The sequence below is a fragment of the Cryptotermes secundus genome, unplaced genomic scaffold, assembly GCF_002891405.2.
Source record: "Cryptotermes secundus unplaced genomic scaffold, Csec_1.0 scaffold180, whole genome shotgun sequence".
Lineage (NCBI taxonomy): Eukaryota > Metazoa > Arthropoda > Insecta > Blattodea > Kalotermitidae > Cryptotermes > Cryptotermes secundus.
The window spans coordinates 5,269,229-5,283,812 of NW_019718619.1; the positions used below are offsets into that span (position 1 = coordinate 5,269,229).

The 14,584-nt window shown below is 37.1% G+C and overlaps 2 long non-coding RNA genes across 2 annotated transcripts in view; one reads left to right on the forward strand and one right to left on the reverse strand.

The window, feature by feature from the left end:
• Window positions 1-14,584, reverse strand: part of LOC111861831 — a 501,275-nt gene that overhangs the window by 8,633 nt on the left and 478,058 nt on the right. The window lies entirely within an intron of this gene.
• LOC111861902 lies at window positions 77-12,286 on the forward strand. The gene is made up of 3 exons (XR_002842349.2): window positions 77-497; window positions 1,880-1,958; window positions 9,908-12,286. It is a non-coding gene; the product is annotated as an uncharacterized LOC111861902 (long non-coding RNA).

Genomic DNA, 14,584 nt, shown 5'->3' on the forward strand with positions numbered 1-14,584 from the left:
CGCAGCTATTGGCATCGGTGGCGTCGGCGTCGTTGTCGACGTCGTCGTAGTAGTGGTTATGGTAGCAAGTTGCCAGGAAGCTTCTGTAGGAAAAGCACATACTGTGGGTCACTCCTCGCATGTCTGAGCGTCGCGACGTTACTCCACCACGACGCCGCCAACAAAACCCCGCCCGTCGCCGCAACCCGCCGTCGATGTTTCAGAAGCACCGAAGCTAGAGCGAATTCAGACGAGACGCCATCATACCAGAAGTCAAGCCAACTAGCAGAGAGTACTTATTTTCAGAACCCACGCAATGCTTTCTTTCTATCCTTGTTTTAGTTTCTTTGTTTCTTTACATCCCTGTTCCTGCAGCCTTCCTTCTTTCTCTCTATCTGTCTCTTTGTTCTCAGCCGAGGCTTAGATGACTGAACACTACTTAAATGAAAAGAAATCTATATTTGCTATTGTTTCTCCTCTCCATAGGAAATCACGGCAGTAAAACCACACAACTAAAGGTAAGTCTATTGTTCATGCATTTTCCGGCTGCATGCTAACTGCCTGTGTTGTTACAGGTAACGTTTAGATCCAGAGACTAAAACAGATGACACAAGAGTATTAATGCAATCGAATGTTTCTGTAAAACTAAATGTATTCTTAAAAATATTTGGGAAATATTAAAATGTATACATATGTGAAGGTAAGTTTATTCTAGGTTAATTTATTTATGCAAATTATGCCTCTATATGACTGAATGGAGACAAATTTTATTTACATGTAGTCGTTTCTACATTCTTAAACTCTCAGTGGAGACTGAAATATTTCTCTGCACGCCTTCCTTTACACCTCTTCTGAAAAAATGAAATATTCTGATGAATTTCACTGTTAAGGAAGTATTCAGAATGGAATTATGCCAAAAGTTATTTTCACTTCATATCTATTTCAGTAACTTTCTCTCAACATATTACGTGTATTGTGTATCAGATGCATAAAATCATAATAAGAATTAAGTATCACTTCTATTCACTAATTCTCGGTAGCCTACCTTAAATGTTGCTTTCCTTATTTCATATTCTGTATGTTACAAATATAATAATTTGTTTTTTTTCTTAAGTGCTAACATTTCATTGCCATAATATAAACTACGCTTATTACTATAATATCTGTAGTACAATTAATATAACCAGAACGTAACCCATGCTTTTGTGATAAGCTCATGAACTTAGTAATTTTTGCATTATTGTTTTAATAAATATTGACTGCTGTGAGTACAGAGTGCTGTCTAACAGCAGGGCATCGCGACAAGCATATTTAGTATGATTCCAGCTGAGAAAATAATATTTTTTTAGAAATATAAATCACTAATTCTGATTGATATCAACGCACATTCACCTTCACAGGTATAGGCTTATGCATATCAAGTAACTTAACATAAACTTAATTTCCAAGATGACATCTTGGTTTAGAGATAATTTTCTTTCGGTTTTGAATGTATTTAACTAACAGTTATTTAACAGTGTATGCAGCAGCAGCCGGATGTGAGAAGAAAGTTATTTAAAAAGGCAATATCTCATTAAGAAATAAACATATTTTTTAAATTTATGAGCTTGTGTTTTCATACCTGATTCGTTTTTGCGAATTAAAATCTTTCTTCAACAAACCAAATAAATAATTATCATTTGCAATTCACATACTGCTGCATTTTCCTATGACAGAGTCAGTTATGGAATCAATTAACGTCCTTATGATATGAAGTTAAACTATGCTTTTCTTCTAGAAACGCTGCAAAACACATCTTTCGTTTTCGAAAATGAACACCTCTTCGTGTTTCTATAAGAAATTTATCAACCCTGTTATTGGTTTGTGGTCCTTTATTACACTTCTGCATATTTCTTTGCAGGAATACTTCTGCCAATGTATCTGTTCAGTTCTAGTAGATCGATTGAGGCTGCTAACCTTCCGGTTCATCTGTAACCTCGGTAAGTGGAACATGTTTAATTTATTCGATAGTTAAATTTGATCTTGTAAAACAAAATAAATATCACAAGACATGAAATATGCACGCGTTATACGAGGGCCATTCATTGGAATTTTTCCGCTCTAGCGACTTTGCCCTTTCCGATAACTGGAAAAATCTTGTTCGGTCACTGGAAACGCAACATAAGTAACATGAATTGCATGCTGGGCTTCTTAAATTCAAAGCCAACAAGGTGACCAGTTGAGCTATTGGCTTATTCCGGCTACAGCGAATTTTTAATTCCAGTTGTCTTGTAATAAGAAAATGATTCATGTAATTTAAAATTGTGCAAAATGTGAATTCACGTTTGTAACTTTCCACATAACTATGAAAGCAAACTAATGATGAAATTCAAAGTTACTTATGCACATGTTTCTAATATGATTATGCATGTATGCATGAATTAAAGGTGAATGTGAAAAGGCATGAAGCAATTAAAATATTATCTTTGGCAATAAGATATAGTTTTCTGTGAAGTGACGTCGTGTAATCTGGTAGATTGTTAACACTTTTAGGATAATACTGCTCCAATATTCGGCGTCACATCTCCGAAGACAATAGCCTTAATATTCGTTGACATGTAAATATGATATCTCATATTTTGTTGTTCACAAATACATAACATTCTCCTGTTTCATTTACTTGTGGAAGGAAATGTCATTTTTGTTCCCGTATTGTTAATATTGAAGAAAACTTAAGTTGTTGCTTGTACTGCCAAGAGGTGGCAGGAGATTTTCTTTCATTTTTCTTACAAGAAATTTTTCAGAGCAGAAAAGGAAGGTCTCTCATATTCTGTTGCATCCTGTTACGTAAGCACTATATATATATTTTTTTTCATTCCTTTTTGACACAACACTACTCCCAGAAGGTGGGTTTTGCTGTCTATCACAATAATTGTAACAAGAATCCAACCTGAAAATGATACATATATGCCGAAGTATTTCCTAGACAGCAAAATCCACCTCCTGGAAGTGGTGGTGGTTCTGACAGGAATAAAATGAATATTATCTACAGAAACTGAAGGTATTTTTTAACTTCATTTTGTCTTTAACATTGAAGGGGTGTAAATGTACACTTTACAAATCATGTTAAGAAGGTCGTGAGACGTTCAGGGCGCCACATTATCTAGACAATCTGCTCACAGATGGCGGTAAGGTTGTCAGCCTTACGCGCCGGCCGCCCTTTACCCCACAAGAATATTCCTGCTATACATTTTTGTTAGACGCAGTGTCCACCCCAGGGCCAGAATTAGTCTGGAAGGATTAGATGAATTGGAAAAATTCACCTCATCGGGACTCGAACCAGCGACCTTCCGGCTCGTAGCATAATACCTCAACCAACTACGTTATCGCGCGCCCCTTACAAATAGTGTTTTCCAAGATAAAATCATATGAAATGCTTGAGAGGGCTAAACTTAAAAAGAAAAAAGGATGTTCATTTAAAAATCTCCCATATGTCCTGTTATTAAATATATTTTCGATTGAAATCAAGCAACTCTATAAAAATGTTTGTTAGCGCACCCAACTGAAGTCAATATTCTTCCAGCTGTTTCCAATATATATATATACAAAACCAACTCCGTGGTTTTAGTCCGCAAGCGAAATATACCGACCGAGAGACCGCCGCTTGTCGGCGAATTTAGTGTCAACATATATATATATATATATAAATTTATTTCTGGAAATTATATTACTCATAACTTGTATATCTATGTAAATATTGTAATTCCCCACGAGTAATGCAGTATGGTTTAGAATATTTGAAATAAGCGACAATTTTTTTGCTCATAGTTCCGTTGCTGCACTGCATCTGGTTCCTTTATTATGTAACACGGACTTCCCTTCTTTCGGCTGCCAGTCGACTGAACTGGTTTCAGAAAATCCCATAGAGAATCCTACGGCGACAATAAACAATAGAAAACATTGCAAGGAGTGTTCCCGATTCCTATACGTTGCATCCTATCTCTCTTAACCGTGCACGAGACCTCAGGCTCAGTAAATCACTTTTCTCAATAGGCAACCCTCGTACCACCGTCCTTTCTAGAGCATCCCCAAGGGGAAAACCTTGAATCACACTCACCCTTCTTTAGACTGTAACACAATAGGGTGAGGGACAGAAAGGGAGGATGGAAAACAGATGAATTTAAAGGCCCCTTGTGAGTACGGCAGCCAAACGTACATCTCCCAACATGGCCGCTGCTAGTTGAATAGCCACCCATCCTATTCTTCTCACCATCCGTTTCAACATAAAGAAACATACGTGCAGTGCCTCACACTCTCTAACCGTCCAACTTTGGGTCTTTTTCTTTTATTCTTGTCTTTACAACGCTAACCAATGACACTACCGGGAGTTAAATATATGCCTCCGCCCTAAAAGTCTTCAACTAGTGAGGATACCAACCGAATTCTCTATAAAATCCCATTTAAAGTAAGCCAAATCAACAAAAGCCTACATTATGTTTTAAGTCACATTTGTACAGATATGAAATGCAATTAAATGGCAGTGTATATAAAGTTATGCGACAAACGTATTTACAAATACAACTGGTAAAAATTAGATTCATTTAATTGTGTTTAGGATTGTGCCTTCTTCATTAGCACTTACCTCAACGTAATAAAAAAACATAGTGAAACTAACATGAAACTAACAAACAAACAAGCCTCATGAAGCAGAGTAATTTTTGAGAATCTAACTGCGGTTCACTAACTCAATAGTATGGAACCCGAAGGTTCACTACCGTTGTCATAAGAGCCCACAATTTACCCACATATCCTGAATCAGATGAACGCACACCCTCACATCCTTATTTCTAACTTAACGGATTCCGTAACCAACCGAGCGCCCTGTCATAACTGAAACCCAGAACTTATACCAAGAAAATGATAGTTTTATGGCTATCACAAACCTCAAGGATGGCTAATGGATGAATATGGAGCAATCGTGAATTTATAGTGATCAGGAAAAGAAAATAAGGAACTCGAGAAAAGTCTGCTGTTGTGCAAATTTGTCCGGCACGAATCTCACATAAAGTCATCCAGGTTTGAACTCGAAGCTCCGCAGTAAGAAGCCAACACCTATCCACTTGAGTTATTAGGCAGCCCATTAACTTACTGCTTTAACTTACAGCTCTGGCTAAACATTTTCATAATAAGAATGAAATGTATTCCTAAAATGAAAAACAGAATAAATTCATAAACCAAACATACATATTTCAATTACATAAACAGACCAGACAGTCAGACTCCTAAATTTCTGTTAATTGACTAGTTAACCATGTGTCTAGGATCTCAGTAAGTAACTAGGATACTGACTGGACGACGGAAGAATCGAAGTTCGATTTCCGACGAAGATGGAGATTATTCTCTTCTCCACGTCTTCCGGGGCGGTTCTGGGGCCCATTCAGTCTCCTATCCTATGGATACCGGAAGATATTTCCCCGGGGATAAAGCGGCCGGGGCGTGACCCTTACCTTTCATTTTCACCCAGTGCCAAAGATTTAAGAAGAAATTTATGTTGTCACATTAAAGCCAAGGTACTTAGTGGGGTGTACTGATATTCTACTTTAGTTAACCTGATTGGCTACACAATTCTGTAACTTACATTCTAGTATCAACCTGAAAGATTCAATGTTGCTACAATAAATACTTGTATTTAGAGCCTGTTTTCAGTGAGCTCAAGTCGAGTCCACACAATAAAACCTATAGCTGAGCCAGGCAAAGAATTCTCACGGGCGATGGGGTAAGAGTTGTCAGGAAGATGGGGACTATTCCCCCACTATTCATCCCTGCCTGCCGGCGCCTCTTTCCTGACGCTGTAGAACGAATAAACCAGTCACAGGAGTGGAAAGACGAGGGGAATCCGCGAGAAAGTTTTGCCCAGGTCCCTGAAGTCCCTCAAAACCGCCATCTTACTCTAAAATACTTTTCTCGGCCATTTCCAGAAAAATTCTGTACTTGTTTCTTCTTTCATTCTACCATAGTACACCATAAAAAAGGTATTTTGCAGTTAATGAAATAAAGGCACCGAAGGCGGTTTTTCCCGAAGTGTGTGCTTCGGAACATACTTGGCGTGCAGCGTGGGCAGTACAGGTGAAAAATTTAGATATACGCATATATATATATATTTTTTAAATTTATTGCCGAGCTACTTAACTTCCAGCAAAGTAACTTCAGGGAGATTATTCCTTATGAAGCCACCAGTCGCTCAGCTACTGAAGAATTTCAGAACATTTTATGGAACATGAAGCATTTTTACCCTGTTCGGAAAAATACTGCACGGGTTCATATAGTGAGCCAGATTAATCCAGGCCATGCCATTCCATCTAATTTCTCTACGATCCATTTTAACGTAATCCACATAAGTCTAAGTCTTCCTAATGGTCTCTTCCCTTCCGGCTTTTTACTGCCCTAGTATATAAATTCGGCCTGAGTATACCACCTCAAATGTGATATTCTTCTTATGCCGAAATGGCTTAACAAGCTCCTTTACTTTTCTGTTTTTCCGTGGTAAGACTCATGGACCCCACTCAACTACATGCAGCTACACACAGCCTAGGACCCTTGGTGTCGTTTCAGAAATACAGCAAAAGCTGTAGTAGGAATATTATAATGGAGAAACACCGCCTTTAGGAGCCCATTATGAAACTACATGAGGTTAAATTGTGACCAGTGTCCAAAATAACGTTTGCTGAGAACAGTAGGTTAAATTTTTGATAGAATATTTCCCATTTTTTTCCATATTACTTTTCATTTATTATACCTATTTTAAAAAGAACCCCTCAGTAGTGTAGTTGGTTGAGGCACTATATTACAAACCGGAAGGTCGTGGCTTCCATTCCCTATAATATCATTGGATTTTTCAATTGACCTAATCATTCCAGCCGCACTATGCTCCTGGGGTCCACACAGCCTCAAAACAGGAATGAGTACCAGGAATTTACCTGGGGGGGTAAAGGGCGGCGGCGCGTAAGGCTGACAACTTCACTGCCATCTGTGAGCAGATTGTCTAGAAAATGTGGGAGCCTCGACGTTTCACAGCCCTATGGCCCTTCACGGCCTGTTACAGAGATTGCTTTACCTTTTTTTTATCTATGTTATAATAGCTTCAATTATCTGACAGTCACTGCATTAACTTACTGCAGGAAGAAGAGTTCTTCAGATACTAACAGTCTTTAAGCTCGTCAAGAAATTCCCCGCTGCATACGTATTTAACTCATAGCTTAGTTATCATGTCCATAAGGACCCACAAGTAGTCTCTACTCTAGGACACAAGATGTGTGCCTACACGCCCCACAGCCTGTATATTTCAGATCAATTTTAATATTATTCTCACTCTGCGTCTAGATCTTTCAAGTTATTCCTCCTCTTCTGACTTTAAAATGAAGTTCGGTACGCATTTTTTCGCCTTTCTGCGTGTGCTACATGGACCTTCTCATCTGAAACCCTTGATCTACTCGTAAATACCATAGTAATATTCGGCGAAGAACGTAAACTCTGAAGCTTCTCATTAGGCTTTTCACTTCATGATTACCTCAGAAACATGTTCTATATCTTTGTATTTGTAACGGATACACCTAGAGCATCGTGAAGAAGGCGGAACAGTTGTAACCAATTTGTTGTGACGTGAAGAAATATTTTGTTTTGAACTTTTAACCATTTCAAACATTGATGTTAATTGTGATCTTGGGTTCTTGTGTCATGTGGATGAGCGCAGGGGTACCGACGTTTCGGAAGTACATATTACACACATCCTCAGCGTCGAAATGAGCAGTGTCAGTAAATGTTCATGCATATATTTAGATTTTGGTACAATAGACCCACGGACCAAGGATCGGGGTTGGTACCAGATAACGGCCAATACGGAACATGGACAACGAAATGTTGTAAAAAGGTGCCATCTTCAAGGTCAATAAATGCACTAAAAAGACAACAATTCTTGGGAATTACAGATAGTCGAGGGCAGCACCGTAGCTCAAGCGGTTAGTCGCTGGCTTCCCACCGCGGCGGCCAGGGTTCGATCTCGGCTCTGGTCAAGTGAGATTTGTGGTGGACAAAGTGACGCTGGGGCTGGTTTTCTCCGAGTACTTCGGTTTCCCCTGCCAATCTTCATTCCACAATTGCTCCGCAATCACCCTCACCTATCATCTGGGGCTGGGACAATAGGCCAGAAGTGGACGCAGTACAAGTGACTTAGTCCCACCCCACTAGCAATACAAAAAATACAAATCGTCGTGGTGAAAATACGAAGTTTCGGATATCGATTTCCTTTTATTCTTGAGGAAACCTACTCCGAAGGGTCGGTTTGAATGAAGTAAGTTCAAACACTGCTCTGGATATTGCTTATCAGACCCGACGGTTGTATTCCCTCACGCCTGAATAGAATCAAGCTATTTCCGAAATTGTTTCTAATATTAAAAAGGTGAATGTTCATATGGTCGTACTACTCGTACACAGGGCGACTTTCTTTGGAACATTCAGGAATTCAGGTTACATGTTAGTAGCTATGTGTAACGACTGCCAGCTCTTCAAGATGCGACAGATAACGTCAGACGCTACAGTTTAATTTACTCTATGTTGTAACTTTTTAACTTACAGTGTTTGTGCCAGATTGAATTGGCTCCGTGCAAAATACGTTTACCCTGACCTTACTGAAGCATCGTTAGCAGCAGAAGAAATAGAGTCAGCATTCTGTAATCACGAGTGGCGGGTGTCTGATAACAACTGTATAAACAATCTTTGGAACTTCAGTTAGGGAGTAAAATTCAGGAACTTCAGGCATTTAAATAAAATGGTTTGATTTCCCCAAATGCTCATCCACTGTGAAATATGTTAAATCCGTGTTACTATGATCTCCTGTGGGTAAACTTACGAATAACTTAGGACACAGAAAGGCCAACGGGGAGGAGTAACCGCAAACGGCTTGAAGCAACAGAAAGCGGTTTCTATGGACCGTTACTCATAGGGGTTTATGTTGCATATTTAATGCGAAATAAGTTACCTATATACGTTCCAGTACACTTAACATAATCATTTATGTTGGCATAATCTTAATTCTGCAGAATCCTTATACAATATAGAAACTGAGATTTCTACCAAAAGTATTAAAAATGTCGGCAACATTCAAATTAAGAATTCAAACTGAGTCATTTAAATAATTTACTAGATAAAAAGTAAATAAAAGTAAAAAAAATAAAGTTATCCCTGTACCAGGCCATGAAGGCCCATAGGGTTATGAGACGTTGAGGGTCCCACATTTTGTAGACAATCGTCTCATAAATGGCGGTAAGGTTGTCACCTTACGCGCCGGCCGCCCTTTACTCCCCAGGAAAATTATTTAATTAATTCCTGGTACTCATTTCTGTTAGAGGCTGAGTCGAGCCCATGGCCATAGTGCGGCTGGAAGGATTAGGTCAATTGAGAAAAAATCCAATGACCTCATCGGGAATTAAACCCTTGACCTTCCGGCTTGTAGCATAGCCCCTCAACCAACTACGCTACCGCAGTAACTTACAAGATAACCATTCAGATAATTAATTTTTTTTTTTACAACGAGGTCTGAAGTTTTATTGCGCACCCTATTTACGCAGATAAAATTTCGAGAAAGGAGATTTATTTGGAACGACACATTCAGTCTTGACGCAAAGAATTTTCTCTTTCAATTCTAACATGTTTCTTTTGTGCAAGTAATCAAATTCTGAAGTTTCATAATCCTTACTGGATGATATGAATAACTGAAAACACTTCATACAAATGCCTATGGAAGACAGCTGAAATCCCTTGAATTCTTCCTATTTTCATATTTCCAAAGGAGTAAGATAATCACTAGCCATGGTAGATGATAGCCTAGATTTATGTGTGACACTACAGTGTCTGTATATCTGTATATATTCATTTCGTATGTTTTCTTTTTCAGATATATAGCTGTGAGGAGAAACACCGAGGATGTTAATTAAAGAGGCCAAATCGTCGAGTTCGACAACATTACGGCATCATACGCCATAAACCAGTCTTAATTAATAGCATTCTTATCTAATTAAAACGGGACATTGTTCACTATATAGACATATTTGTCATAGTCATGCTGAAGCTACATATAGGACTATATCTCCTCAAAATATCAGCTCATAAATCTGTCTGCCAGTACATATTCATTACATTAGTATCCTATTATTTATTCCATACCACAGTCACATAGCAAACTCTGAGATCGCTTTGAAGGTTCTATAAAAACGTCAAAGAGACTATTACACAGACAGCCCAATTAGTGTCTGTAGCCTGACTGGTTATGATTCTAATCTGTGTACTGTGAATTAGTTTAAGAAGAAACTATAGAAACAAAGAAAGTTTGAAATGTTAGTTTTTCTTCTGTATCAGTGAACAAGACAAGGAATTTTAAAATGTAATATTAATTCCATCGCTCCAATAAGTAATTTTTACAATATTTCTAAGAGTTATCTCTAAACTGTAGGGTAATTAACTCATGAATATTCAAAACAAGTTTGGCAATTTACTAAATACTAAGTATATCCGAATTAACCGCAGCACCTTCAAAATTTTAATATAGGCCCAGTTCGAGGTGGAATTAAATGTATCATAACACTTCAGGCCACTGCGTTTACTTTGCACAAAACTGGTTATGAGGAATGTTAATAGAAATTACATATGTTACGTAGTATTTAGCAAACTGAAATATGTATGTGCCATATAAGTTCACCTGTCTAGCTTTAGTAACATGCAGATTTAGTTGATTTAAAGGCTCAGTTCCAATATATTTACAGGAGAGTTACTGTAAAGGTACTGAGAAAAACTTTTCTTTCATGACTTCAATATGAATAACAAAAATACGTAGTTCCAGACAAAGAAGTTCTTTCTCTTGGTTTCTGGAAGCTGTTTCTAATGCCTTTATGATTCAACAACGCTCCTAGTGTGAATACGATAATATACACATGCAAAAGTGAATTGAACAAGAATAATTCTTAAACCTGCATTGACAGGTATACATATTATTCAGAAGTGAATAACGGAAATCAATAAGACAATAGACGCAGAGCTAAGAATCTTCTAAATTACTAGGAAATGGTTTTAGCTGTGAATAAATTTAATTTAATAATTTCCGCATGATGTTACGGATCAAATTTAACAAACTTTGACTAAAAATATCCTGTAACTGACGCCGAACTAATATATTAACCCGACATTGTGTCAGTGACGGTTAACCAACTTCCACATTAGTTTACAACACAACACAAGAGCGGTCATTTCACATATGGAAATTATGGTAGTTGTTTAAAAATTTTATTATGATTTGAAGAACAACTATTGGTAATATGACTCCTAAAAACAAACACAAATTCTGGTCGATATGCGTAACGGACAAAATGGCGTTACACCCAATATTTACAAAAAAAAAAAAATAAGTCTACTTTTGATTATAAACTTATCTGTATATTGCATCATTCATCCTCAACATTCACTCCATGTGTTAACAGTCCTTTTTATCATACATGTAAGTAGTTATTCCAGCAGGTACAAATGGTGATACTGCTAAGGAGGAAAAATAATATTAATTTATGTAAGAAGGTCAATCAATAAAAATCTGAGACCTCATAAACGTAAATACATACAACACATGTATGAAATTATGACATACAAAATATATATATATATACAACCCATATACATATAATGTAGTGTAGGCCACTAGTAGTTTATGTATGGTAGCATAGTAGGCCTATGATAATGTGCTGTATATCATAATAGACTACATAAAGATAGAGTGACCTATAGAATACAATACAGTATAGCACAGCACAGTGTAGTATTTAGTACATCATAGAAAAATACAGTGCATCACAGCATAATGTAATGAGTATACAAAATGAATTTATTTATTTTTGCGTTAATGGGCAACATGAAAAAATGAAGGATATTAATGACAATTATTTGATTTATTTTTTACCACTTAACTCTTGATACAAAAAGATACATAATAACACTACTGAGATTAAAGTGTCAGTGTTTATGCTTTAAACAGTCTGGCTTTTCTACTAACTAGCTAGAGAAAAAGACATAATTCAATTCATTAAATCAAAAATAATATTACTGTAGAAAATGCTAGTTTTTACTCGTAAATAATTCAAGTGTCGAAATACACCCCAGAGCGTGTATCAGAAAATCTTAAATATAAATATCATAATTGCCCAAACCGCGCATTCCTACGTTGCATGGAAGATGTGTATGTAGAAATGTTTTCTGTAACATTCAATCAACTAAAGGTGTATATTTCTTAAGAGCACGAAATATGGGAATTCAGTTAAATATTTCTGAAAAAATATCACTGTACATGAAATATTTAATATGTTCGTGTACCTGTTACTGGTGCTGGTAACCTATCCCACAGAGCTGTGAAAATGAAGTGATCTTGGAGGATTCATACATATTTGTGATCACACTGTTAGAACTTACTTTAATAGTAATGTTAGTATGGTTGTTTAATAGCGACATATTCTGTACACATATATTTCTTCACTAAAATAGCATGTTAAGCATTTCTCTTATTAGCAGTAGGCCTACGTTTTCTCTGACTACCGCTCACATGACCACATGCATAAAATCACTGCTGTCTCCTGTTAACCAGCGACTGTTGATGTGAAGTCCTCGGAGTTCCTGATGCGACGTGGCGGTGGGGGTCACGGCGATTAATGTAGAACCCCCTGTACGTATACTGAATGTATCCTGAGTGTATTCTTTTCCGGTATACCTTCAGTATACGTAACAGGAGGCCACACTGTGTTCTTCCGTGCGATGGCGTCGTTTACCAATCGTCCAGGAGCATCAAGACACCGACGAAACGTCCGTGTCCAAGTTGAAAGGAGTAAGAAGTAATTACTATAAAAGCTGTTATAAGATTTTAGTCTTTAATAATTTTATAAAATTCTCCGAATTATTTCGATAAAATAGTAGTAGTAATTTGATGAATACGGTCTACTGAGTTGCATCGCTGTACACTTCGGAGAGAGTAGGATGTTTCAGAGGAACATATGACCTCCATCTTCATGGTTGGAAGGCAAATTAAGTTAAGAAACAGCTGAAGTCGGCTCAACTTGTCGCCTGCTTCTGCGTGGTCTGTACTTGGCTTATTCTTTCACTCTGAAGATGGAGACATATTATTCCGACAAGTCCGGTTCTCTCTGAACTACTACTTAGTGTTACAAGCCTGAAAACCGTACTCTTCATAACCATTGTCTTGGGTACTTCACATTGTGAAAAATTATAATTTATTTACATCTGGAATTTAATGAAATTAAGCGCCGAATATCAGACCTTGTTACGGCACAAGAAAATTATTGTTACTTAGAGAGGATGCCAGACACTCATTAACATACTTATGCACTTATACATGTTGTAATCAAAGCCTATTAGTTCCGTAGCATTCAATATTCCTTGGGCAGGAGTTCCAAATCCGAAAACCTTTTCAAGGAACTGAGAATTGTCTCACTGCAAAGGCCGAGTTTCCCCTCATTCTCTTTCGAGCTGGTTGTTAGGAGCTGCAATTTATTGTCCTCAAACACCCAACTCTTTTCAACAACAGAGTAGCTTTTACGCTTAAAAAGCATTTCTACCTTACAAAAATCATAAAATATTGCCAACAAAATACTATCAAACAATCTTTTTGTAGCAAAATCTGAAAGGGTTGGCTTGTTTCTGGTAAGTTTTTAACCCTTTGATGAAGGACCAACTTTCCCTTCTACTGTGGTAGGCCCATACAACAGAATTAACATTTTGTGAAGAGACTAGACTTTAAAAATGTGAGGTGCTCATTTTCTCTGTAGCCTTATAAAGAGAAAGTTTCTTGAGTACAAGGAAAGGGTTGAAAGAACATCTAAAAAAGACTGTAAGATGGAATTATACAGGAGGGTGAAAAGGAAATTCTACCAATCAGTGAAGAGCATGCCTTCTAAGAATCGAAACATTTTTACCTACAAACTAGAAAGTTTATTGATACTGCCAACATTCCTAGAGTGAACCTTAGTTGCTTGAGTGCCTTCGATGTAAACTAGAGTGCTGGAAGTTATGAATTGCAAAGAAGAGGGCACTGTACATGTGAGTAATATTTCCTGGAGCCTGTTTCACTTCGCATACAATAAATTAACAAACGTGACTTGCATAAATACACATGATATAGACGAGTTGTTACTGGCAAATTAACATATTAAACACATAAAGAATCAGTTGAATCAGTCTTCATTACAACAATCACATGCATATTTATCACTTTCTTGTAATTTAAGTTATGTGCTGTTAATTTGTAAAATTAGATTTAATTTGTAAATCGTCTTCAATTTGCCTTGCTCTTTGCTTGCGTAGTATGATTTATGTTTTCAAGAGTGTACATTTTACCAGTTATTGGAAAATGAAAATATTTTGTCAAATCTTTAACATTTACAGCTCACATAGTTTCATATGAATTAACTGTAACTTTCTGCTCTATTTAAAATGTACTGTAAATAAGAAAGGAAGTGTTGTGTGTTTTGTGATATTACGAGTAATGTGCAGAAAATAGTATGTTACTGGGGCTTTTGCCTGCAGA